Source organism: Myodes glareolus, chromosome 14 (genome assembly GCF_982192425.1).
Source record: "Myodes glareolus chromosome 14, mMyoGla1.1, whole genome shotgun sequence".
Lineage (NCBI taxonomy): Eukaryota > Metazoa > Chordata > Mammalia > Rodentia > Cricetidae > Myodes > Myodes glareolus.
In genome coordinates, this window is record NC_142039.1 from 15,510,446 (window position 1) to 15,536,765 (window position 26,320).

The 26,320-nt window shown below is 45.5% G+C and overlaps 1 protein-coding gene across 3 annotated transcripts in view; it reads left to right on the forward strand.

Annotated features, from left to right (window-relative positions):
• The window catches only part of Fam107b (family with sequence similarity 107 member B), a 203,433-nt gene that overhangs the window by 133,703 nt on the left and 43,410 nt on the right, over positions 1–26,320 (forward strand). Inside the window, exon 1 of one of the 3 annotated variants that reach the window (XM_048460692.3) lies at positions 4,416–4,570. The exons of 1 other annotated variant lie outside the window; for it this stretch is intronic. The gene's annotated coding sequence lies outside the window, so the exon portion shown is untranslated. Of the gene's footprint in view, positions 1–4,415; positions 4,571–13,683; positions 13,814–26,320 lie in introns of those variants that run through there. One more of the 3 variants, XM_048460693.3, reaches the window with a different exon arrangement.

Consider the following 26,320-nt stretch of genomic DNA (forward strand, 5'->3'; position numbering starts at 1 on the left):
CTCTAAGTTGGAAAACAATCATATATGTTTTCCAGTAGTGTGAGATTATAGAATCTGTTTCCGTAGTGGGCTGAGTGACTCAGAATGAATTTTAGAGGAGTCTTCCTCTTGTGTTTTATGTGGTGATAGCTAGTCTGCCAAGGCTACCATGTCCTGATAAGAAACCGAGTCAGCCAGAAATGAAATTCTTAGTGCACTCAGTGTGCTCCCCTGTCCTTGATTTCCCTGACATTCCCAGAGTCCTGTCCATGTTTAGCCTCACTGTGGAGTGCGCAATCACCTGTGGGTACTCTGGGGCATCCAGCTGTTTTCAGAAGTACCAGGTTTCCTTGCTCAACAAACACCAATCCTACCCCAGTTGTGGTTCAGGCACTGTGATGGGTGTTATAAGGGCATGAACACAGATGCTTCTGATTTTAAAGCTCTTATTTCCAGGGTCTATCCACAGTGGCTCCAGGGAAAAACAAGTTAAATTGGCTTAGTTGAGCTTACCTGGATATCGGTATCCTCTGGTTCTCCAGAGTTGAGAGACGCTTAGCTTCCAAAAGTGAAAAAACTTAAAGTAAATATTTGTTCTTGTTCTTTGTTTCTGGGTTGAGAGAAACGTGGGACCTGATGCCACAGCGCAGGTTCTGAAGGCTTTTTTCTTTTTCGTCTCTCTCTCTCTCTCTCTCTCTCTCTCTCTCTCTCTCTCCCTCTCTCTCTCCCTCTCTCCCTCCCTCTCTCCCTCCCTTCCTTCTTCCCCCTCCCCCTCCCCTCCCCTCCCCCTCTTTCTTCTTTTTCTTCTTCTTCTTCTTCTTCTTCTTCTTCTTCTTCTTCTTCTTCTTCTTCTTCTTCTTCTTCTTCTTCTCCTCCTCCTCCTCCTCCTCCTCCTCCTCCTCCTCCTCCTCCTCCTCCTCCTCCTCCTCCTCTCAGATAGTAAAACAAACCAAGTGTTTCCGTTTCTCTGAGAGGGCAGGAAAGGGAAAGGTTGTGGTCACTTATCACATTCAGACACTCTGCCCAAGGGTTTGGCACTCTGGAAGTTTGTCCAGTCTGCTTTGGAGAGTCAAGTCAGGCACACTGCTGGGTAGTGTTTTACCAAAGTGAGATTCCACATCATGATTTTTATGTCATCTGCTCAGGTGTCCATAAAAGAACACCACAGACTGCAAGGAATAAGCGAGATCCTTTATTTTATTTTGATGTGGTTTTGGAGGCCGGAATGTAAGGGTCAAAGTGCTAGGCTGGTTGGTAAGGTTTCTTGTTCTGGTTTCTAAACGGCTGCCTTCTCTCTCTCTCTCTCTTTCTCTATCTCTCTGTGTGTGTGTGTGTGTGTGTGTGCGCGCGCGTGCGTGTGCATTTGTGGGGCAACTGAGGAACTTGTCATTTTTCTTCCTGTAAGGTCATTTTGCTGGTTAATACTGACTGCCAGCTTGATGGGGTCTAGAATTACCAGGCACAAGCCTCTGGGTATATTATAAAGATTAGGTTAATTGAAGCTTTTGAAGCGGGACACCCCACTCTAAACGTGGGTGGCACTGTTGCATAGGCTGGGGTCTGGGACTACATAGAAAGGAGAAGGAGGATGAGCACCGGCATTTACCTCTCTCCTTGATGGCTGCAACAGTGTGAGCCACCGACACTCCTGTCATGTGCCTTTCCTATAAGGACATTTTATATCCCCCAACTGTGTGTCAAATAAATCTGTTCTTCCTAAAGTTCTTTTGGGTATTTTGTTTCATCAATGAGATAAGTAACTAATATAGAGTCACCTTATGACCTAATTACCTCTGCAGAGGGCTTATCACCAAACATAGCTCTACTGGGCGGGAGTGATTAGGATTTGAATTTGTAATGTTATGGGGAGTATAGAATCTAGACCCTAGCACTTCTTATATGGCACATGCTAAATTAAGCCTGAGGATGTATATACATACATATATACATATACTTGTGTGTGTGTGTGTGTGTGTGTGTGTGTGAAGCACAAAATGCACTCAGGGTATGCATATTAGCAATACAGTGTGGTAATTACAATGCTGTGCTCAGTACAGACGGGAAGAATGAACTCAGTTAGAGGAGCTCGGGAAGGCTTTTAAGAGGAGCCTTAGACTCAGAGAGGCTTTGGATCTGGGAATGGGTAGAGGTATACCAGGCAGAGGGAGAAGCACGTGGAAGAATGCGTGAGGTGACCTACTCAGCCACTATCTGGTGAGCAGGGCCACGTAGCAAGTGTGGCACAGTGACTGAGCAGAGTCCTGGGTGCTTAGGGGATGTAGGGAGAGTGTGGGAGTGTGGCCAGATTTCAGGGAAGGGTGCTGTCCTCTGGAACACTGCTCTAAGTCACTTGAACTTCACCTTGTAGCAGGAATTGGGAACCTCTTACATATTAGACATTGCGTCTCTAGTGTCCTTTTCAGGTTCATGCTTGCCATAGTGGTGGTATTTGGGGGACTATGGAATCTTCGGGGTGTGCTTGCTTGTCAGGGTACATCAAGAGTGGTGGGTCTTTAAAATGATGACTGGTACCTGGCTCCACTCTCCCTCGTTTCTGCTCCTGGGCATGATGTCAGAAGTTAGCATCAGATACAGCAGCCGCCAGGAAGGACAGACTTGTGAGCCAAAGGCATCCCCCTTCCCTGTTTCTATCCGGTGTTTTGTCAAAGTGGCAGGAAAAGTAGCAACACAATAAAGATTTTAGCAGCAGCAGAAGCGGAGCATTTGTACTGAAAATTTCCCCCAGAAAGCAGCTGGGACACTGTGACAGTGGTGGCAGGACTGGTTTGGACAGCCCTACCACACTGTGGCAGCTGAGCCAGGAGGCAAGTGTGGTGCTCCACACGATAGGGAAGGGGACAGCTAGCCATTTTAGTCAGAAAGTTGACACCAGTGGGGAGGCGTAGAAATCTAGGCTGGACCCCAAGTGCTGGCGGTGACTAGGGAGCCATTATGGAGAGAGGAAACACCGTGCAAAGCAGGGTGAGGAGGAAAGATAGCAATGAGTGAAGTGTGAGCAGATGCTGCTTAGACTGGGAAGGCTCTAATTGTGTGTGTGTGTGTGTGTGTGTGTGTGTGTGTGCATGCGTGTGTATGAGTGTGTGTGTGCATGTGTGAGCGTATGTGTGCATGCGTGTGTGTGTGTGTATTCCAAAACAAGTTGGTTTAACTCTATGTGGAAGTGGCAAAGAAATATTGCAGAGTTATCATTATTACATGTCATAGTTCAGACTAATGTGATGTAATATAAGTCCTGGGGAGAGCAAGTCTATTGCTTAGCAGGCTGTTGGGCAGGGAGGATGACCAGGAGTTGACTGAAGGCGCTGTAGGGCAAGATACCTTTGGAATAAGTAATTTGCTCATTGAAATACATTGGGAGCATCTTCTTTTTTTTCTGGGTGAATATGACCTAAGCTCTTTGAGTCAGAAAAGTTTCCTCCTAAATAAATCCTTAGTCATCTGTTGCGAAGAAAATTAAAAAGCTTTTGGTGTAGAACCATCAACCTGCCGGCCTTCTTTTCACCCAGAGACAGGCCCTGCTTTTGTATCTGCTGTGATTCAGGTACATGGTCATCTTGAAAGCTTTGGATTGGCCAGGGGAAAAAAATAGAGAGAATTAAAAAAAAAAAGATTAGAATCAGTCCTTCGTTGATTTTAGTCTCCAGCTGCCCTTTCCGGAGGTTGGGGAGGAAAACCTGGGTCGTGGGTTCCCAGCCTTCAGTTGGCTGGGAATTTGTGTAATTATAACAAACTCCTGAGTTTTCTTCCAAAAATATTTGGCAGGAATTCAGCTGTCTGGAGAGAGAGAGACAGAACAGAGAGGGAAGGAGGAAGGGAAGGAGAACACAGAAAGGAGATAACACAGAGAGACAAAGACAGAGATACACAGAATCACACAGAGACAAAGACCCAACAGAGCAAGGAAGCGACAGAGACACCCAGAAAGATTTAAGAGACTCACAGAGACAGAAAGATAGGGACAGAAAGACAGAGGGACAGACGCAGAAAGAGAACAAGAGCCAGAGACGCAGAGAAAGACATACAAAAAAGACACATATACAAAGAGAGACAGAAAGATGAGAGAAAGCACACACAAGCAGGTGCATAATGAGTTTTACATTGTGGACCCAGAGAACTTTCATCTATCACCTTCCATTAGGCAGGTGACAATTTTTCCTTCTACCTTCCTGTTCTTTCTGGGGTCCCCAAGCTAACCAAAGTAAAAACACAACAGAGGAGCCTGCTACCCGACCCAGGACCTGGAGCACTCATCTCTGTCCGCTAGAGCCAACCATAGCTGAAGGTTCGGGGGGCGTGGTCGGATACTCGGGGCGTGGCCTAGAGCATGGGGCGTGGCCTAGCGATGACTCAGCGGCCCTGGCCCACCCCCGGCCCACCCCCGGCCCGCCCCGGCACTTTATTCTGACGCGTGGGGCCGCGGGGTGTGAGAGCCGCCCAGAGCCGGACGGGCTTCGGAGTCGGGGCGTTGCTACCGCCGTCGGAACCGCCCTCTCGCCACCTCGGCGGCCAAGGTGCCGGCTACCACCGCTAGCAGCGGAGCGCGCCGGGGAGCAGCGCGCCTTTGTGCGAGGTAGGCTGGCTCCACACTTACTTCACACACAAAGACGCGGGGCTTACGAGGCGGTCGCCCGCGGGGACACAGCGACGCCTGTCTGACCTCGGTCCGGGGGACCCTGTCGTTGGCCAACAGCGCCGGATGGCTTCGCGGTCCCTCGGGCGCAAGCCGGCAGCGGGGAGCCGGGTGGCCCTGCGCTGCCTGGGAAGGTCGAGGGTGCAGGGCCCGGGCGGCGGCCCCGATGGAGGGGCGCTGGGGGCCGAGGGGCCCCTGTAGAGGGGGAAATCCGGGCTGCTGCTCGGCTCATTGTTGTATCCTCGGCCCTGCAGACCCAGACCCTGAGACCCTGGCTGCAAGGCTGCGCGGCCAGATGCCAGTCTTGCCTGCCCCGGCGGCAGGATGGGGTCAGCGGCCCGACGCCAGCCCCTGCTCGGCAGACAAAGGCGGGGTCGCGCTGCTTAGAAAGGTGATGGTGACACTGTTTCCTTTCTGCAAGTTACTTTTCTGTGTTGGACTCGGCTGTGCCTCTTTGAGTCCGGCAACGCCAGGAGGTTGGGTGATGTCTACGCACAAGAAGTCCCTCTATTTTGTCTGGGTTCCGTGATTGCCTCCTGAAACATTTCTGGGTGAGTGGGAGTAATCGGATCCATCAGAGCCAAGTTTTGACATGTGTGCGGGAAGTGAAGCGCACCAGCTCTTTGAAATTTAGAGGGCTCTTGTTGAGGGGATGAAGTGCATACACCAGCCATACCAGTCCCTTCTCAGAAAAATTTTTATCTGGGACTGCTAAGCGAAGTTATTTGGTTAGAGTAGGTGCGACCCTGAAGGGACTAACAGGAGACCATAATGAGGCATGTTAGACTTGACATTCTGCTAAGCATGGCACCCCTCTATCATTTGGAAGTGTTAGCTGTTTTAAGTTGCTTTAACCTGTCAGAGGTGCCCGTCTAGGGAAGATTTCTTAGTGTTTGTAGTTTCAGGCTTTACACTTCCAATTATATAACATATATATTTGTGAAAAATCTCAAAAAAAAAAACCCAGAAATAAAAGAGTTCACTCATGTGGCCCTCTCCCAAACATATAGTGAGGATGAAGGCATGTTTGCTTCATTCGTGTTGGGGAAGTGTGTGTGTGTGTGTGTGTGTGTGTGTGTGTGTAGAGAGAGAGAGAGAGACTAAATGAACACATTACGATTTCCTAACCTTTGTATTTGTCTAAAGTGTGACATTTAATGATATAACTTTGCAATATTCCTTTGCCACTTTCACAGAGGATTAGACCAACAACTTGTTTTGGAATGTATTTTCTCAGAGTCTTGCCAGTAACTACTTTTTCAGAAGGGAGAGGGGATGATGAAGGAAAAGTAATGTGTTCTGCAGTTTTCTGGAAAGAGGTAAACATAGACACACACGCATATACATATGTCTATGTATATATATTCTTTGAATTTCAGGAGTAGCTTGGGACTGACTGTTTAAAAAGCAAATAAATCTTCTTACTTTAAAAATATTCTGAGATTTGGGGCTTGGAGGCTTAGCTCAGTTGTCAGGAGCACTTGTTGCTCTTGGAGAAGACCTAGGGTTCAAACCCAACACCCACATAATGGCTCACAACCTTCTGTACATCCAGTTACAGGACATCGAACACCCTTGACTTCAATAGACAACAGGCATGCACACGGTATACTTACAGGCATGTAGGCAAAACACTCATGCACGTGAAATAATAAACTATTTTAAAAAATCCCAAGGTTCAGGAGACCTGCAGGATGGAAAGAGCTGCTTTGTAGAAAGAATGGCAGTGGTTTTCCACATGCATCCACACATGCTTCAGACCATTTGAGTTGAGAAAGGAAAAACAGCTTCCCCTGTGCAGTTTGAGTGTCTGAAAAGCCATTCAGCTCCATATTTGACCAGTGGACACGTCTGTCATTACTTTTATTTTCCCCTTGTAAAAAGTTTGATCTTTGAATTCTTTAATATTCCAAGTAGAACGAAGCCTTTGAGACAGCCCTTTAGAAGCAGGACTGAGGAGATGATGCAATGGTTTTGAAGCCAGGAGGTGTCATGAGGAGAAAGTTGTGGCCGCGTGCTATCAGGTTCATGTTTTGTTGTTCTCCCTCCCGTTTGGAGTTTGCATCTGTACTCTGGGGTTCCTTAATCTGCTAGCACACTTGCTTGCAGTAATTGCAGGGTTGTAGTGACCCCTAGATGAGGGCAGAACACATAGCCTCTGGAGTCATCTGTGATGCTGTTAGTTAGTGCTACCTAATAGAACCCGAAGAAAGCCCAGGAGGAAAGGGCAGCATGCCCAGCTCTTATTTTCCAGCCCCTCTTTGGAACTTTGAACAGTGTGGGAACAGCAGCCAACTTAGAGCTCGGGTCAGACTTTGGAAGTTCTGTTCTGTTGCCATGCCAGGCGAGAGCCAGTTGTTGGAGCGTCCAGTATCAGGGCCAGAGAGTCCATTCCTGAAGTGGTTGAAAGACTTGTTTTGTAGTTGAGAGACCTGCTCAAGAAATTGTGTCCCTGACCTGTGGGAGCTAGGTGCTGTCGTTCACCCACCCATTGCTCTGGCTCTAGTCTAAATGCAAATGCTGCAAGGTAAGGAAGGAAGGAAGGAAGGAAGGAAGGAAGGAAGGAAGGAAGGAAGGAAGGAAGGAAGGAAGGAAGGAAGGAAGGGTCTTCACTGTGTTTCCCGAAAGTGGGGCACAGATGAAACCTGTGGCTTAGTTATCACCGTCAGTGTCCAATGTCCCAGCCCTCCAGAATTCATTGTTAAGAGTGTTGTTAGAAACTGGGCTTGGGAGTTTGGTTCAAAGAGGGCTGGGTTTTCAGACATTTGTGGAAATCCCAATTTCTAAAAATATGTGCTGAGTGTAGAAAAAGTGCCGGGGAGAAATTGTCCAGCTTTGGGGCTCACTGGCTCCGTACTGAGCTGGAGTGAAGATCTATGTATGCATTCATAGCTGTGCCTAACTTTGGCATGATCCCATGAGAATTTCCCCCTGTCTAATCTTTGCCTGTTCTTGCTTTTCCTGCTTGAAGCAATGTATTATTTTCTCCTTTCCTTCCTGTGGAGAAGAAGTGCCGAGTCTTTTCCATCTGAACTTTTCCTCACCCCGAGTGCTTGTGGTAATGCCCTTAAAGGAATGGATGCTTGCTTTCATTCACCTATTATCATGGGTTCTGAGCCTCAGCTGTGAAATGCAGTGATTTGGGAAACTGGCTTAGGTTACCATTTAGACATGGTAAATTGATGGAGACTATTTTTGAGTTTGCTGGGAAAGCTTTGTCTAGGTAGGTTCTTAGGGGGCCAGGCGCTGAGTTTATTGCAGGTAACAGGAGCAACTAGGCCCTTGTAGCAGGGTAGGGAAGGGAGGTGCTTTAAGAGTTGTACAAAGGGACCCCACATTGTTTAATGGCTGTTACTTGGAGGGCTGTAGCTAGAAGTAGCCCTTTTTGATTTGAGCTGTTTTAGATAGAATGATAGAAACCACAGGGCAGGATGGGATTAAGTTCCTAACCATGTGAAGTCTGGTGTGGCCTGGCAGGCCCTTGGAGCTGAGAGTATAGTTGCCCAGGGCCTGCTCACTGGGGCCAACCGAATTAACAGGAGGGCTGCTGTGTATTGTCTATAATTTGACTGACATATTGGAACAGTTTCTAGTGCAGAATTGAGTGACTGAGAGAAGTCACAGTATGTTTTCATTGTCCTCACTGAAGGTAAGTAACCTCAGGGCCAGCAGCCCTAGAAGTCAGTTGTTGCTATGGCACGGTGTCCTGACCTCCAGGGATTCTGAGAGACGAGTATCGGTGGTACACAGAGACGGGCCCACTGCAGCTGTGTTTCCTCCCCCGATTCTGGCAATTCTATTACAGATGAAGAGTTAATTAGAGGAGTTTGTAGGAAAATAGTGAGAGAGTGGTTTCAGGTATTTCCAAACACGGCTGGGATACAGGAAGGAAGAGGGCTGTGTTTACATCAGAGGAACACAGGGCAGCCCTACAAGATGTCACTCAAAGTGGAATGTGTAAAGATGTAAAGCCAGGGCCTGTAGTTGATCTGCCCTCTGTAGTGGGGTGCGTGTGTGACACACTTGTGTGAGGTCATGAGGGAGATGTGAGTTGGTGTTGGTGACAGTAATATTCAGTCCACACTGGCAGACATGGAGTGCAGGTGGGGCATGCTGCAGGGATTAAGGAGGAAAGCCTCAATCCGCATGCCTTGGTTTGCTGCTGATTAAGCCCTGCCGGTCATGAGACGCAGAAAGCTTTAGGTAGGGAATTTGCTGAGCCTCTGTAAGCTTCCTAAGAGTGAATTATTAAGTCTGCTCTATAACAAAGTAGAATACAGATTATGGTTTGCTGGCTTTTTAAAAATACTTGAAATATTTTCATTATAGAGTGCCGAGAGAGGACTCAGTTGGTAAAACCCTTTCCACACAAGCATGAGAGCCTGAGTTTGGATCCCATTACCCATGTAAAAAGTCAGGGGCGGTGTGTGCTGCAATTTAGGTCCAGGGAGGCAGAGACAGGAGGACACCTGAGTCATGTACGTCGTTGCTAACCACAGGCGTGGCCCTGGACAGCTGCTATCTGGACGATTGCTTGACTGAAACTTTACGGCTGTTGGCTGGAAAGTCCCCATCTCCCTCCTGCTCAGCCCCTTTTAACCATTGTCCTTCCCTTTGACTCCGTGAACCAGATTATTAGATACTTCACAGAATGTCACCATGCAGCATTGGCCCCTCTGCAACTTGCTGTCTTCACTTAGCCTGACTCCTTCCAGGTTCATTAAGGTTGTAGTATACTGTTGAATTTCCGTCCTTGTAAGGACAAATAGTATCCTATTGTAAGAATATACTACATTTGTCTAGAACTGTTGTTCCTGAAAAATTTCTAGAGGAAAACAGAAAGCCATCATGACGTTGACCTTTGAGATGGTTCTATGGATAGGACACAGAACATAAAAAACTCAAAAGCAAATGGAAATCCTGTTCAAGCACAGCCTTAGCACAGCAGAGGGAACGGGGCAGAGTGGAAGGGCAGCCTACAGAGTCAGTGAAGATTTGCCGGGCATTTAGCTAAAGAGGACTCATCTCCCAATATATCAAGAACTTCAGCCACTTAGTGGTGAAAAAGGCGAATTAAAATGGGTAGGAACTGGAACCTGCATTTCACCTGCAGCCTTGTAACTGAGTTTTAGTAAGGTAGCGTGTCATGTGCTGGCACAGGGATGCTGGGAGAGGCCAGGGACTCAGTCCCTCTCTTCATCTGGCATCTTGTCTCATCTTGGACCCTGGAGAGTTTTAAAGATAACCTTGTTGTGATATTAGAAATTCCGTGTTGTGTTCTGTTCTTCCTGAAGTGTCATAGTGAGGCGTGTGAGAGAGAAGGTTGTGGAACCCTGACGTCGATATTCAGAGTGTACGCTCTGAGAGTGGAAATGAAGCCTCAGGTTTTTAGGGCATCTGAGCCTGTCAGATGCTAAGTTTAGAAGTCTTGCATACTCATGGCATAAACCCTGCAGTTTAGGTGAGCTCAGGTTTTTTATGAGTGTCCAAGATAGAGATACGGAAATCCCAGTGTCTTGGACAAAATCAAGAATGTTATTGTGGATGTCTCTATGTAGATGTGTAATGTTCTTTCCCTAAAAAAAACTGACGCTATTTGAAATACATACAACATGATAACCGTGGGCATAAGTGTGACAAAAGTTCATTCCAGGTCTCCATTTCCCTCCCTGTCTCACTCCTTCTCCCTTTCTTTTTTCTCTCTGGGTGCACAGAGTAATAGAGTGAGCTTGAAAGAGAGATGCCTCGACCACAACCAGGCTCGCAATAAATTAGTACATGGATTGAGACAAGCTGTTCAGCTTCCTTCTTTGTAAGTGGAGATCATTCCACCTCCCTGCCGCTCACTGTTACCTTCATGTCTTTATACCCCGTGATGTACCTACCCTGTGATTGTCAGCTGTTGCGGATAGAGCATGCCCCAGGGGTCTCAGAACACAGGTCATTCCTTAGGAGATGGTGTCAGGAGGCAGGACTGGTGAGGAAAACGCTCTGCACTTCCTGTAGGTCCTGCTGTGATGAGCCCCCTTCAGTTATCTTGTGCTCACAGAACTGCAAGCATCATAGACTAAAGTTTGATGTGGGCTGTTAGGGATCCTATATTCTTATCTGTAAAATATAATAATAGCAACAAATGCAAATACTGGCAATGTAATTATTACCAACTCACAGTTTTTGGTAGTGTTCTGTGTAGTAGACCTAGTACTAAATGCTTTATGAAATTGTTCATTTAGCATTAAGGAATGCTGGTTTGTACCAGTCCATATTGCAGACTCTAGGGTCTGGGGATGGAACAGACAAAAGTCCCACCTGTTTAGAGTTAGGGTGCTAATGACTGATAGACAGTAAATAAATACACAGATGAGGTAGTTCTTACGGCCATATGCCAAGGAAGCAAGTTTGGTTGTGGGCTGCAACCTGTTGCAGAGGAAGTGGTGCCTTAATAGGGTGAGGGTCCTGTTCTGAGTTTTGAACAAGTCTGTAACACATTCCAATTTGTCTGAGCAGAGTGAAGGGCTTCGGATCCATGGGAGCTTGCTATAGAAGGAACCACAGGAAGGCTAATGAGGATGGAACCAGGTGGACAGGCAAGAGGAAGGGTTTGAGATGAGCTATGAGGTCCCATGGTGAGGGAGCTGGCTGATACAGAAGCCATGGAAGCATCCTGAGCAGGGGTGGAAGAGATGGCCGTGCATTTTCTGCCTGTCTCTCTGACTGTGGAGAGTAGTGGTGGCTCTGAGGGTCCAACATAGATGCAGGAAGGTCAGTGGAAGTAGATGTTTGTCTGTATCCTGAGATGCTCTAGCGGCTACGTGCGGTTGGTGAGAGGTAGCTGGATGGTATATTTTGAAAATGGGCCACAGCAACTGGCTAATGATTTGAATTGATATTGGCTAAAAGAATCGTGAGCGACATCTAATTATGGAACCCAAACCACCAGGTGAACGATGATCTCATTTGCTGGAAAAGAAAGACTGGGTGAGGATTATATTTATAATACACTGTAGCCTCTGAAACTGGTTTATTCTTGTATCACAGATGAGGAAGCCAAGAATTAGAAAAGTTGTCCTGGAAGAGGGGGAGTTGGGATTAGAAGTCAACAGAATCACTGCCTCTTCATCTCACTTTTGCTCCATTCTGTCTAGATCTGAATGATGATGGCAGATGGGTGTGAAGTTTCATGTGAACACTTTGGAGATATGCATTTACAGTATACTCTGTTGAAGTATAATTTACATTTCATCGAATTCACCTATTGTCAACATCCAGTTCATATTTTTTCATAATATTTAGGCTCGGCAGCCATCATCCCATTCAGTTTTCGGTTATGCATCAGTTCCCATTCCCATCCTCAGCCTAGGCAACCACAGCCCACTCTCTGCCTCCGTAGGTTTTCTCCCCCCAGAAATTTTGGACAAATAGCCTATTGGGTTGGGTTTGAGGTTTATTCATTGTTTCATAATTCATATTCCGTTTTGTTTGGTTGGTTTTTGTCTTTTTTGAGACAGGGTTTGTGTAGCTCTGACAGTCCTGAAACTCATTCTGTAGAGCAGGTTGACCTTGAATTTAGAGATTTGCCTACCTACCTCTGTCTTCAGAATGCTAGGGTTATAGAGAGGTGTGTACCACCACCGCCACCTGGCTTCATAATTCATATACTTTTCAGGGGCTTTCTTGGCCTTTCTTAGATGGATGTGCTCTGTGCTGATGGGAAAAACATCATTGGGATGTACCTTAAGATATCATTAATAAAAATAGCAGTTAGTGTTCACCAAGGCATGACTCTGTTAATGTTATCGCCTTTTGTGATCTAAGATTTCATGAGGGTGGTTGTATAGTTAGTGCTTGGCCAAGGAAGAGTCTAGAATGCCAAGAGACTTTTTTAAAAAGCTCACCCAGGGTGATAAAGCTAAGATCCGATTTAGGCTTTGTCTAGGTGTCCTTTCAGACCTGCCTCCTCACCTTGCTGCCCAGCTCCTCTGCACCCGTATTTAAAGCTTGTACATTTTCACTTCAGGGAGGTCGAGACTTCCAGTAGGGAAGGAGGCTTGCAGATAAATCTGAAGTTATAGCTTTAAGAAAAATGTTTGTTCTGAATTTTCAGTTTGGCTTTACCATATGGGGATTATGGCATCTGAAAGCGGTCCTTTCGTGGGGTAATTTTCTTAGGCGTGCATCAGAGCGGCACCAGATTAAAAGCACATAATTATGCCATTAGGCAGAGCTTGCATGCTTGGGCTATGTTTTAAGTGTGGTGTTTACCAGAAATACATTTTTGTATGAAGTATCTTGAGGCTATTTATGACTTAACTATGTTACTGGATGGAATTTAATTAGGCATCATACATTTTTAAAGATGATTATATAATTGATGATTATATTAATGTATTTTCTCATCTTTATGTCAGTTGCATATTTGAACAGTTTTTTTCCTATCTGTGTAACATTCCTATTAGAAGAGCTCATATCCTGTATTGAAGAAGGATTCCTTGTGTATCACAAGTATTCTAAATTGTGGAAGATATTTTCAACAACTCATTCATACCAGTAAGCCTGGTAAGGGCTGGTCACATGTGTTTATCTGGGGTAAGCACTGATGAGCCATGGCTGTTGTACAGCAAGGAGCTCTTTGCAATAAGGACACACTTTACACCTAGATCTCACCCTTGGTTTCTGGTAAGACACTCTTTACAAGTTCCATATCTTTCTAAATTCCTGAGGATGAAATTGTATCATTGATACACTAGCTTTTCAAAGGTAATATGCCTTTCATCTTCTAGGATTTTAGCATGTAATCTAGTTTACTAGTTCAAAGTCACAACTAAAACCCTGCATTTCTTTTTAGAATGCTCTGTTTTAGGAAGAAAAAAATTAACAATTTTAATTTAAAAAGTTTTCCTTTGACTTATCTTATTTGAACTGCAGGAGTCTGCTTTTTTTTCTTCCCTTAAAAGAGATTAGTGGGTGTGGTGCTAGACTCTGTAATTGTGAAAAAAGACAGAAATCACATCCTCTCCACCCCAGAAATAGAGATGCTAGAGTGGAGCCTTGTTTAAGGTATAAAGTCCTAAGTAGTGTGTGGGCATCGCTTGTCTTCCGTTCTCTCAGCGTCCAGCACCCTGCTCACTTCAGGTCTGACTTCTGTGCTCTGAGCACCGACTTTCCACTTTTTACAAGTTCCAGGTAAAACCTTGGGCTTATTTGCAAACGTTTCTGGGTGGGAAGATCTGCAAGTTTCCTCTCGGGGCATCCCCAGGCCTGTCCCAAGTTCTTCTGACCTCAGAGACTTCTCTTTCTGAGCTGGGCAAAGCACTCCGTCTTTGTTTATTTCTGTTGCTAGGCCCTGCCCTTTGCCTGAGGGTGGCTGAGGGTGCTGTCAACTGAAAACTCAAGCAAAACTTGAAATCTATTGAATTTGTCAAGGTCTTAACACCGGCCTCATTTCTAAATAGTGTGACAGTAGCCATATTATGCCTGTTTTCTTTGAAGCCAAATTTTTAAAATGTACACGGTCTGCATGTGGTGGTTCTTCCTCTTAAGGCCTTTAAGTCCAGCACAGCTGCTGGTCCTCAGCACCTTCTTCCTTGTGCTGCTGTCTTGGTGAGGAAAGCAGGTCACTCATCTAGTGGAGTGACCCACTTCCTGGATTGTACTGTAGTTTGCTTTGAAAACTTGTTCCACTAGTTCTTGTGGGTCTGTAAACTGGCTCTTAGCACCTCTGCTCCACTGGGTTGGTGGTCATCTCTTTGAGCAGGGATAATTTGTTCGCAGTGACACCTGCTTCCTGTTGCATCATCCCGAGACAGTATCTGACTGTCACTCGGGGCAATGTGAACATTGATCATTGGGTTTCTGTGTCGACAGCTTGATCCTTCATTGTGAGTGTCCCCCATCGACCTTTCTCCTAATGCCATTAGTATCTATTGATGATGGTGCTTGGATTAAGTATTTCATTAGAGATTGTTTGATGAGCAAGTTAGTGAGTTTGAGATGAGACCTACATTACCAGAGTGTCTGGCAGCACTCCATGTGGCAGCAGTGTCAGGACATTAGGGACTTACTAGAAAAACAGAGTTGCTGCACTTTTCCAGTTAGTTCATGTAGTGTACTTCCTACCATGAAAGCTAATTGCCATTTGCTCTGTCTTTGCTAAATGTCACTGTGTCAGGTTAGTTCTCTTATAAGCTGAGTTTTATAGTAATAACAAATTCTGTGTGTTTATGCTGTTAGGAGTTGATAGCATAGGATTATAAGGTACAGTTCCATGCGGTGGCACAGACCATCATCCGGTATTTTTTCAGTAACCATCTGTAAATTTCTGATGTGGTAAGGACACATATGATCAGACTTTTCTTAGAAAAGGTGAATCATCAATGAATTTAAAAAAATGGAGCTGGGGAGATGGCTCAGTGGCTAGCAGTACTTCCTGCCCTTTAGAAGATTCAAATTTAGCTCCCAGAATCTATGTTGGGTGGCTCACGGCCATTTTATTCCAGCCGCAGGGAAAGTATGACTTCTTCTGGCTTCCATGGGCACCAGTGCACATGTGGTACATGAATACATATACATACAGATTCACAGATACATACAGATACGGATAGGCAGACAGATACACACACATGGTATCTATAAATTTCTTTTTGAAAGAGGAGCATGGGGAATGGCTCAGTTGGTAAAGCACTTATTGTGCATTCATGATGGCCTGAATGCGATCCCTAGAACCCGTCCAGAGCCAGGTGCACCAGTGAGTGTCTGTAATCCCAGTGCTGGGGAAACAGAAAGGAGGACCATGGGAGCTCACTGGCCAGCCGGTCTAGCTGAATTGATGAGTTCCAGGCTCAGTAAGAGACTGTCTCTAAATATAAATAAGACACCTGATTTCAACCTTTGGACTTCCTAAATACCTGTGTGTACACAGAGACATGTATGTGTGTATACATACATGCATGCACACACACACACACACACACACACACACACACACACGGCAGAGCGGGGGATGATAAAGCCGAGATAGTTTTGTTTTAGTTCTGCTGAAACACAGGGGAAATGGCAGATAGTTTTCAGCTTCAGTGGTAAGCATGGATAAGTAAGGATGGATTGCTGTGTTTCCAGTGGGAAGTATAGAGAACTTTAAAAGCCATATTATAGCAAATGAGATTAGCCTACTTCACCAACACACTGCACACTGGCACTGTGGTCTGACCTGGGGATACCCTCAGCATTGAAGGGCATGGCCTTTGGTACCTTAGTGTGCTCTGTCACCACGTTGTGACCAGGACTCTGAGAAGATGTCCAGCTAGACTTGAACTGATAGTATCTTTTGATAAGTGCCTTGGGCCAACTCACATAAGAAAAAAATCCTCTGATTATTTTCATTTTATACGTTCACCATTTGGCCTCTAAGAACTTGAAAACATCACCAGAGAATTGTCTTGGGAGTCCCTGGGAACTGCTTGTCTCCTTCTCCCCATGCTCAGCCAGGTCAGCCATTCTGGAGCTAAGGCTTCCTGAAGGTACCTCTAGGGAGATGTGTGGGTGTATGTGGGGAGGAGTTCAGGCCCTAAACCACCCTTGTGGGGAGAAAGGGAGGGAGAAGATGTCTGGTGATGATTTCCTGAGGTTAGCCTTGCTTCAAGCTTCAGGCACCCCTTCCCTCCGGAATGTTGGAAGCACAGAGTGTGTTCCCCAGAGCTGTTCCGTAGACTACCTATGTACACAAGCGCTTAAGGGTAAGGAGACTGGAGGAGAGTGCCCACTGGGATGTGGTTCCTTCTCTGATCCATGGGCAGCTTCATACAGTTTATGGTAAAATAAAAGCCACACGTGGCTTTACGCCTCCCCTTAGATGTGCCTAGGGGACACTTGTTTGCTTTCAGTGCCCCAAAGTTACAGTTGTTTGTGCACTTCCTGTTTCACACTTGGTGGCTGAGATTTGTGACTCTAATAAGACTCTTGTTTCCCCTCTAGTTCATTTCTACTAGAAACGGAGCAATTTGTGTGTGCTGTCTGGAACATGTTGCATACATGTGCTTGGTGGAGAACAGAGCGCATAGCTGACTGATTCAAAAATGGCCTATTTATATCCCTTTCAGAGTAATTGTCAGATGCTCTTGCTAGCGTCATGTGGATCAACATGGCTTTTTAAATGGAGATAAATTGCTTTTTATGTGTGGATGATTCACTTGATCGTCCTCTATAAATTCATATGCAACCCTGTCTCTGAATATGGCACTGCGGTGATAGCCCAGGGAGGCATTTTCAACAATTAACATTGAATTGAATGTGGGATGGTGCTTTAGAGAATCCACAGCGCTCTCTCTCTCTCTCTCTCTCTCTCTCTCTCTCTCTCTGTGTGTGTGTGTGTGTGTAGGGGGAGAGAGGAATGCAGGGAGAGGGGGAAGGGGAGAGACAGACAGCGGTGGCAGTGAGCAGGGAGAGAGAGGGCTAGAAACAGTACTCTGTGTGTGTGTGTGTGTGTGTGTGTGTAGGCCAGAAGAGGACACCAGAAATCCTGCTCTGTCACTCCCCACAGTGAGTCTCTTACTGAACCTGGAGCTAACCTGGCAGCCAGTAAGCTCAACAACACACTGTGTCTCCCCCCACCACAACCCCGCAGTGCCCAGATACAGGTATATGTATGGCCACATCCGTTTTTTTTTTTTTAATGTGTTGGGAATTTGAACTCAGGCCCTCATTCTTACCTAGTAAGCAGTCTTACTTGCTGAGATCTCCCCCCAGCCCTCTTACTTTATAAAACGTGCTGAAGCTGCTGGGTCATGCAGGACCTAAGCTCTTTAGTATATATCTGAAACTAGAACTCTTCCCTCGACGTCTAGGGTAACACAGTGTCGTTGGCTATCACAGTCATGCCTTATCATACTTAGTCATACCTAGCCCATGTGTTCGCCACTACAAAGGAGGCGAGCAGGAATAAGAAGCAAAAGTCCCTGGGTACTGAGGTGGTGATGGTTTTATTGCAGAGAAATTCTGTGTGTAAGGGAAAAGTCCTGTTTATACTATAGAGAATCTAAAACATTGTGTTAAAATAGTTTCTCATATTATAGACAACAGCCTGGCATTTGTTTACACGCATGAGAACTTACTTCGCTGTCTCTTCATTCTGAATTCTAGAGCTGAGCAACTTCCTGTGGTTGAGCATATTTATGAGTGTGTTTAAATAAATGTAGGAGAATGTGTCTTTGTGGATAAACACATGGGAATAGAACCCGAGTTCTTCTCGTGGTGACTGAATGCAGCATCTCAAACACCACCGTGACCTTAGTTTTTTGCAGGCATTTGGCATCGTTCCTTTGTTCTAACGGTGTGCAGGAGAAAGAAAGACGATGTTGACTAGAACTGTGTGACGTGTGTGATGTTCTCATCTTTACCTCCTGACCCTAAAGTGCCTCCCTCAGATGGTATATTGCTGTGGCTTCATACATGTCTATTGTTATGGCTATCCAGTGCCATGAGACTTTCAATCTCATTAGGACTCAGAGAATTTGTCCCAGGTTTGGGCTAGCCTGCTCTGTTGGTCCCATCCTCAGAAGCCTTTCATCTGCTGTTGAAGTGCTGGGCTAGTTTAAGCCGTGGTAGAGTATAGAGATGAGATAAGAGTCCACAGAGGGCTCAGCCTGGAGCTTTGGGATTGTCTGTCTTTGTTAGGGCTACTATTGCTGTGGTGAAATACCATGACCAGAAGCAAGTTGAAGAGAAAGGAGTTTATTTGGCTAATACTTAGATGTTACTGTTCATCATCAAAGGAAGTCAGGACAGAAACTCAAATAGAGCAGGAATCTGGAGGCAGGAGCTGATGCAGAGGCCATGGAGGAGTACTGCTTACTGGCTTGCTTCCCATGGCCTGCTTAATCCACCCCACTCCCCCACAGAGCACAGGACTACCCACAATGGTCTGGGCCTTCCCCCATCAACCATTAATCAAGAAAATGTCCCGCAGTCCCTTCTATAACCTCTATCCCGTGGAAGATCTTCATTGAGCTTCCCTCTTCTTAGATTGTTTTAGCTTGTGTCAAATTGATATAAAACCGTCCAACACAGAATCTAATTGGTGAATGGAGGAGAAATGGGCAGAAATGTGTGAATGGCTGTCAGTTTGGGCTACTAGATACTAAGTGGCAAGTGACCAACATTCACTTCTTAGTTTGGAGACTGAGAAGGCCAAGATGGAGGTACTGGCAGGTTCAGTGTTAGGAAGGGCCTACATTCAGGTTTATAGCTGACCTTCTTACTGTATCCTGACATGGCAGAGAGGAAAAGTAAAATGGCTTTCCTTCCATGCCGTCTCTCAGTGTGTGCATTTCATCAGAAGGGCTCTACTCTGAGTATGTATTGCCTTTCCAGTGTCCCTCTTCCAGATACCATTGCATTTTGGGTTAGGGTTCAAAAAGGGTGAATTTTAGGAGAGACACAACATTTGATCAGTGGCTTAGACTCTATGGGAAAGTGGCAAGGTTGGTTTTTAGAAGCAAGGAAGTGTTCTGCAGAGAAGGTCGGTCTTCAGATTTCTCCTGGCGTGACTGGTTAATTCAGGTGTGGTTATTAACAGAGCCTCTATCCACTCTGGAAGTGATGTGTCTGTGGCAGATAACATGGTCACCTGGCTTGTATGCACACAGTTGCAGAGAGATGCTCATTGCATGCGTGCATGAAAATCCTGATGAAGATTTGTCCCACAAGGCCTTCCATGTTGAGCCAACAGTTTGCCCTTGTTATTGGAGAGACCTGGCTGTTCTTGCATATTTACTGTTTGAATTCTGAAAGTCACTGTGTGCTGTAGATCTCGGAGCTTTCTTCTCTGGGTTTGTTTTAGATGACTGTCTGTTTGCTCAGCTAATACTGGAAACTTCAGCATATCACATGCCACAGTATATGTCATTGTACCTCTTCTGGAGTCTCTTAGGAGACCGTGGTCTTTTTTCCTGGGTGCTCCTAGGATCACAGCAGGCCCCTTGAGGTGTTGCTAGCTAGGACTGTTGAGAAAACAGGGGAGAGAGGAAGGAGGGGAGGCTGAGCCTTCTTAATTTCCGGTCTGACGAGAATTGGTTTCAGAAGCCTTATTTTTATTGACTGTGGGAACATGGGAATGAGGGAGTACGGTCAGTGGGAGGGATCTGGGGTCCTCAGAGTTGCTGGTCTTCATGCAGAGAGAGCCCCATGCTTGTGTTCCTTGTCTCCTTTTGGGCATCAAGAGTGAGGTTTTTGTTTGAACCGTTTTATTTGGAGGCCACTGTATGTAGACCATTGCTGTGCCCGAGACGCCTTTGTTTGTGGTGAAGTGGATGAAAGCTGAATGCCATGGAATGAGAAAGCAGTCCCTGGGGACGTGCTGTGGTCACTTGATTATGCAGTGAAGTTTTCCAGGTCTGGCTGGAAACAGGACAGGAGCCCTGTTGCTCCAATCTTTGAGTCACCTTTAGGGCTTTCCTGCTTCCTGCAGCAGGCATCTGATAGTAACCCCTGACTGTAGTCAGTTATGGGATTCACTGCTTATCTCTATGGGCTGAATGAGCTTCAGAAAGCCCTGCCTCGCTTGCTCCCCTCAGCTTGTCTTTGTGCTCCTCAGAAGCTGTGATCAGCAGGGGAAGCTGGGAATTCCCTCATAAGGTAGCATTTACTCTTGTGTTTCTGTCATTTTTTTTTTTTTTTTTTTTTTTTTTTTTTTTTTTGTTCCACGCGTCCTGAACTTGGAATCCTTTCCCCTAAGAACAGTGGCAGCAATGGGCCTCTTAGGGAGAAAGCACCGTCCTACAGTGAGTGGTTTCTCTAGCCCTGGCCCCTGAGAAGTGACTTTGTGATGGCTGTGTGGGGGTTGTCCCAGCAATGTTGAAATGCAGGAGACCCTTCTAGCAAGCAGATGGAGTTGGGTTTCTTTTCTTTCCCTCTGTAGCTTGCTTCTAGCACAAACCTTCCCTTTTCCTCCCTGGCTACTGCTATCTGCAAGCGAGTCTTGGGTCTCCACCTACCCTATCTTTATGATTTGGGTGGAGTGATGTGTCTGGCCACAAGTTCCTTGAGTATTTTCGTAAAAAAACAAAAAAACAAAAAACCAGAAGACAGCTGGAGAGCCATGCAACAAGCTTGTGATAACACAGAGATCAAAACACACTGAAATCTAGAAGGGCAGCTGGGGAGTGGGTGGTGTACGCTCAGGAAGGTGCACCCATATCCTGTTTGTAGAGTTCTGTGGTCTGTCCTGTGGTTCTGCATTTCATGTCACTTGTCAGTTATTAGCGACAAGTAGATGCTCCATATTCAATGTATTCATTTCTGGGTTGAATACATCTGCCTCTGGAGTTTCAGTGAGACCCTGCCTCTCTTGTTGGCCAAGGGAAAGGATCTATCTTTGCTTCTTTTCCTGGGGAAATTCTGCCTTGTGAACCACTTTTCTCTTTCCAGTTCTTTAAACTTAAAATACAGTGGGAGGGTGGGCCCTAGAATTCTACTGCTTAGGTTCACCTCTGGTCTGTAGTTCGCTAGGCGAGTGAAGTGTTTGCCTGAGTTCGTGTCCTTAGCGGTAAACAGGAGCTAGGAACGGTGCTCCTCGCAGTGAGTGTGCAGTAACGTAACTGCTGACCGCAGTGTGCCTATGTAGAGTAAGCCCTCAGTGAAACAGCTGACAACATGGGTGTTCTTGTTACTTAGAACATGTACTGCAAAGCTCTGTTCTCGGGGTAGGCTCTCCCAGGGGTGTGGTCTGCTTTCTAGTCTTGTCAGAGCGAGTCTTTAGGGAACTTGGCGTGCATTTCTGGGGACAGCATGTCAAAGGTGTTTTGAAGTTGGGTGCTCTCATCCCCCTACCCCTCCAAGCCCGTATCTCTTTAGTATGCACAGGATAATGACAGTGTTCTTCATCGTGAGGACAGGTTTATTCTATTGTCCCACAGCCGAAAGACTCACAAGGGATCTGGCAGCAGTAAGCTAGAATTGAAATGGCCGGCCTGGGCACACAGCTTCCACAATTGTAAACAGTATGGAACCTTACGCAGTATGAATTTTACCAAATGGATATCAATTTTAACACTCACTGGGGTAGTCACCTGCAGTGATGTCAGAGGTAGATTTCCCCAGGAACATCTAGGTCTGCCTATAAGGCTGCATGGCGAGGAATGGGTTTAGAGTTAGTTCTTCACGTGTAAGGGTGAGTCCGAGTCTGGTGTCTCCCTGGCCCCCTCCCTGACCTGGTTTCCATGTCCCTTTTTGTACTTGTCTAAGCCTTTCCGATTCTCTAGGTCCCTCTCTGGAGAGTCCCACAGAGGCTTCAGTCCGCCTTCACCTGCTTTATTTTCTGCCCTCAAACCTTATTGGGTACTTCGTAGACAATGTGTGTTCTTATTAGTGCAGGCCCTCCCCATCTTCTGGCCTACAAGCTGGCCCTGTCCAGGCACAGGCACGTGGTGTGAGCCCCAAGTGTCTGTCAGCCTGGGAGACGTCCTCTCACACTGGTCAAAGCAGCAGTGCATGAGTTTTCTAGATCTTACTCTCTGAGGGTAGCTGCTTGCTTCTCTGTCCAAAGAGTGCCGGTGGAGATGGTTTGGGGCAATTCTGCAGAACACATTATTTTCAGATCCATCTTGGTGTGAAGTTAGGGTCCTGGAAGCAGTGAATTGAGGACCAGGCATAAGCGGAGCCTTTGCCTTTAACAACTTTTTAAAAATAGGAAACAGCCGTGTGCTTGTTGCACTTGTATGTGTGTGGATGAATGGGGGTATTTTCTGTCCTGTTGCCCTTCATTCCTTATCTAAGTCGTGTGGAAAGTGTCTTCTAGACTAGCATGCTATGATGTTTGCTCCTTTCCCTTGAGAAAATTGGATGGTTTTTTTTTGTTGTTGTTGTTGTTTTTTTTTCTGGAGAAGGAAAAATATGTAACTTTTTGGTCCTGGACACCAGGAAGCAGTTAATGCAGTTAGCACTCAGACCTAGAAATTACTTTAGTCTGAATGAGTAATACTTTGGTTGTCCCATGCATTGGATGCTTTGGCTTTATGATTATTCTTTATTTATGTACTTGTAAATCTGATTTAACTTATGTGCATAGCTCAACATTTATAGCGCCATTGGTCTTCTTGGAAAAGAATTTAGGTAATAACAAAATGTTTAAAATAATTTTATGTTCTAATATGGGACACTGAGTAGTTTGTGTGAGTATGTGTAGCTGGTGTATTTGATATGTGTATGTCTGGGTGTGCACGTGTGTTTATGTGGACACATGTGCACCACATTTCTTATGTAGCGGTCTGGGGACAACCTTGAGTGTCTGTTCTCACCTTCCACCTTGCTTGAGACAGGCTCTCTTTTTCTCTGCTGTGTTCTTCAGGCTAACTGGATCCAGGTTTCAAAGGATTCTTTTGTGTCTACTCTCATCTTGGATCAGTGGGATCAGAGACACACACAAACAGAAAAGGACAAACTACGGGTGGACCTAACTATCAGGGCCTTTTCCTAACGACCTACTAACCTCAGTTTCCATGGAAGCTGGGTATTTGAGCTCAGCTGGGCCACCTCTCAAGCCCTGCAGCCAAACTTGCTTTTGCAGTGTGACCACCACACCAGGGCCTTGCCCATACTGAGCAAGTACTCCATTACTGAGTTATACCCCTACTCCTTCGTGTTCTGAGACAAGGTTTTGCTATATAGTGCATGCTAGTCTCAAACATGTGATCCTCCTGCCTCAGTCCCCCAAGTTCTAGCCCAACTTGAATTTGAAATTCTGTTTCTGTTGTGTTTTTCACCTCAGAGAGTGGGACTGAAATACATTAACGCCTGTGTTTGCGTGGTAAACTTGGTGTTTTTTATGGCTGTGCTCTGGGTAGCAGTTGTAGGGTTGTTATAGGCTGAGTGAGGAGATCGATGCTGGTAAATTATCAGAGTGCCATTCAACTGTCATGGATTTTAGCTGATTTATTCCAGTTGTGAGATTATTAGTTACTTTCCTATTCAAGGATAAATATTCTATATTCCAGGGCAATCAGAAACCTGGCTTCTGAATGATAATGTGTGATTCTCGGTGTTTGTTGTTTCCAAAGGCCTTGAGGTTTTTTCTGTGGTAACGTAGTACCTTCTGCTGTTCTTGGAAGCCCATCAGTTGCTGTGGCCATTTACAAGTGGCTCTTAAATGCCAAACCACTTAGGAGAGAGCTATGCTTTAATGATTTATTTTTTTAAAGTTGATGTGACAGGTGGTAGCTATTTTAACTGAACATTGAGGAAACAATGTACAAAAATCAGGTGTTTTGCTCCTCCCTACATTGTAGATAATTTTTAGATGCTTGTATTGAGGGGGGCATGGAAATTAATAGGAAAATAACCAATTTTTTTCCTTTGTAATTCTAATACTGTCTTGGAATGAATTACTTTTCTTTTTTTTTAAAAAAAAACTTTATTTAGTTATTATGTATATAGTATATACATAATATTATGTATATGTATATAATTAGTATATTATGTATATGCCTGCATGTATGCCTGCAGGGCAGAAGAGGGCACCAGATCTCCTGATAGATGGTTGTGAGCCACCATGTGGTTGCTGGGAATTGAACTCAGGACCTCTTGTTGCTGAGGTAGAGTACCTGACAGAAACTACTTAAGAGATGTAAGATGAAACTGGCTCACAGTTTCAGAGGGGTTGCAGTTTGTTATGGGGGCAGCTTGGTGGGGTGAGTGGCTTTGCCCTGGAAGTGAGAACCACATGGTCCATATTTAGTGGCCTACTTTCCACAGTTGAGCCTCACACTATAAAGGTTCCACAACTTCTCCAGACAGGGCCACCATCTGGACACCAAATGTTCAAGCATACAAGCCTGTGGGGGGACATTTCAGACTTAAACCATAGCAGCCTTAAAAGAAAACATGTGATCAGCGTTGTTGTTCTCTCTCTCTCTCTCTCTCACTTTTTTTTTGCCTGGGGTTAAATGTTCTGTCTGTTTTGGGGAGTCTGGTGGTGAGATCATTGCTTGAAGTGACCTGAGCTGCAGATGAGTTCAGCGAGCACACTCGGGGTAGCGTTTGGATCCTCAGCACTGATTTATCCAGCGAGGTGAGCAGGTTTCCCATCTACCCAGTCCCCTTCATTTTAATCTCATCTATAATAGTCGTCATTTTCTTTATTGAAGTGTGTGTGTGTGTGTGTGTGTGTGTGAGAGAGAGAGAGAGAGAGAGAGAGAGAGAGGGAGAGAGGGAGAGACAGAGAGGGGGGAGGGAGGGAGGGAGAGAGAGAGAGAGAGAGAGAGAGAGAGAGAGAGAGAGAGAGAGAACATGAGTGCAAGTGCCTGCAGAAGCTGGAACAGGGATCTGGATTTGTAGGTAGTTATGAGCCTTCCCCTACATGTGGGTGCTGGGAACTGAACTCTGGTCCTCTGGAAGAGCAGCAAGCGTGCTTAACTGATGAACCATTTCTTTAACCCTAATATTTACAATTTCTTTTTATAACAGAAATTTCCAAATGATGTTGCTCTTGTCTATGAAGTATAGTTCCTAGTTTTCTTGCCTCTTGCATGGCTTCCTGACAGGGAAATAAGTCCTGAGGGGCTGCTTTGATTTTCTTTGTTAACAGGACTGGGAAAGTGAACAGTTTGGTAAGCTCCCATCTCTTCAGCAACTCAGGGATGAATCTCCCCACCCCCAGTGAAGACTTGTCATATTTATAAACCATTATTATTTAAGAATCATCAAAGGAAACATGTATCCACGTTAGGGAAGGAGCTTGTTTATTCTAGAGTTTTCTTCACTGTATTTTTAACAATGAGGAAATTACTGAAAAAGCTTTGGCAAAGTGAAGACAGATGAATAAAATCAGACTGAGTTGGTGGAATGCATGAACTCCTAAATGAGGGCAGGCATCCTGTGCGTGATACCTGACCAGACGTTTGTCCTCGGGGAGCTAGAGGTCAGTGTCTCGAAGGAAGCTGGGTGACACTTCAAATCCGCAACGGCTTTCAACCTTAGAAATGAACATTTTATCATTTTGCTTTCTGAGCTGTTCCTCACTAGCATGGACATTTTATTAAATGTTAGCGTAGGTGTTGGCTTTAGGACTACCCCAGATGGGAAGAATTTTGACAAGGACGCACTCTTAAACGAGCAGACCTTAGAAACAACAACAACAACAACAACAACAACAACAACAACAACCTGGTTTTAATTAAATGTACCTCCTTACCTGCTGTCCAGAGATGTTTCGGAGAAAAGTTTTTCTTTTTCCACTTACTTCTGGAACATCTTGTGAGTGGGAAGCTGTGGATTACTAGTAAAGATTTTTGGCTTTTTGTTCCTTCTTACCCTGCATGGCCAGTGTGGCTGTGTGTTGTGATAAGCACAGATTATAATCTGAGTTTAAAGGGCTCTGCACCTGGGACTGAGCAGAAATCCTGGTGGAAGCTGCTACACTGTGTGAGCTGAAGGGCAAATACGAATATCAAGTAGCATGCATTTGGAAAGAAAATACTTTCTAAATAGTTATTTAATTTTAAACCTTTTATCTTTTATTTGTGTGTATGTGTGTTTGTCACGTGTGTGCTGGTGCTTGTGGAAGCCAGAGGAAGATGCCGTATCCCCCAGAGTTACAGATGGTTGTGAGTTTTCCTCCACCCCTGCCTGATATGGGTTCTAGGAACAGAACCGAGGTCCCTGCAACAGCAGCAGGTACTCCTAACCGCTGTGCTGTTTTGCCAG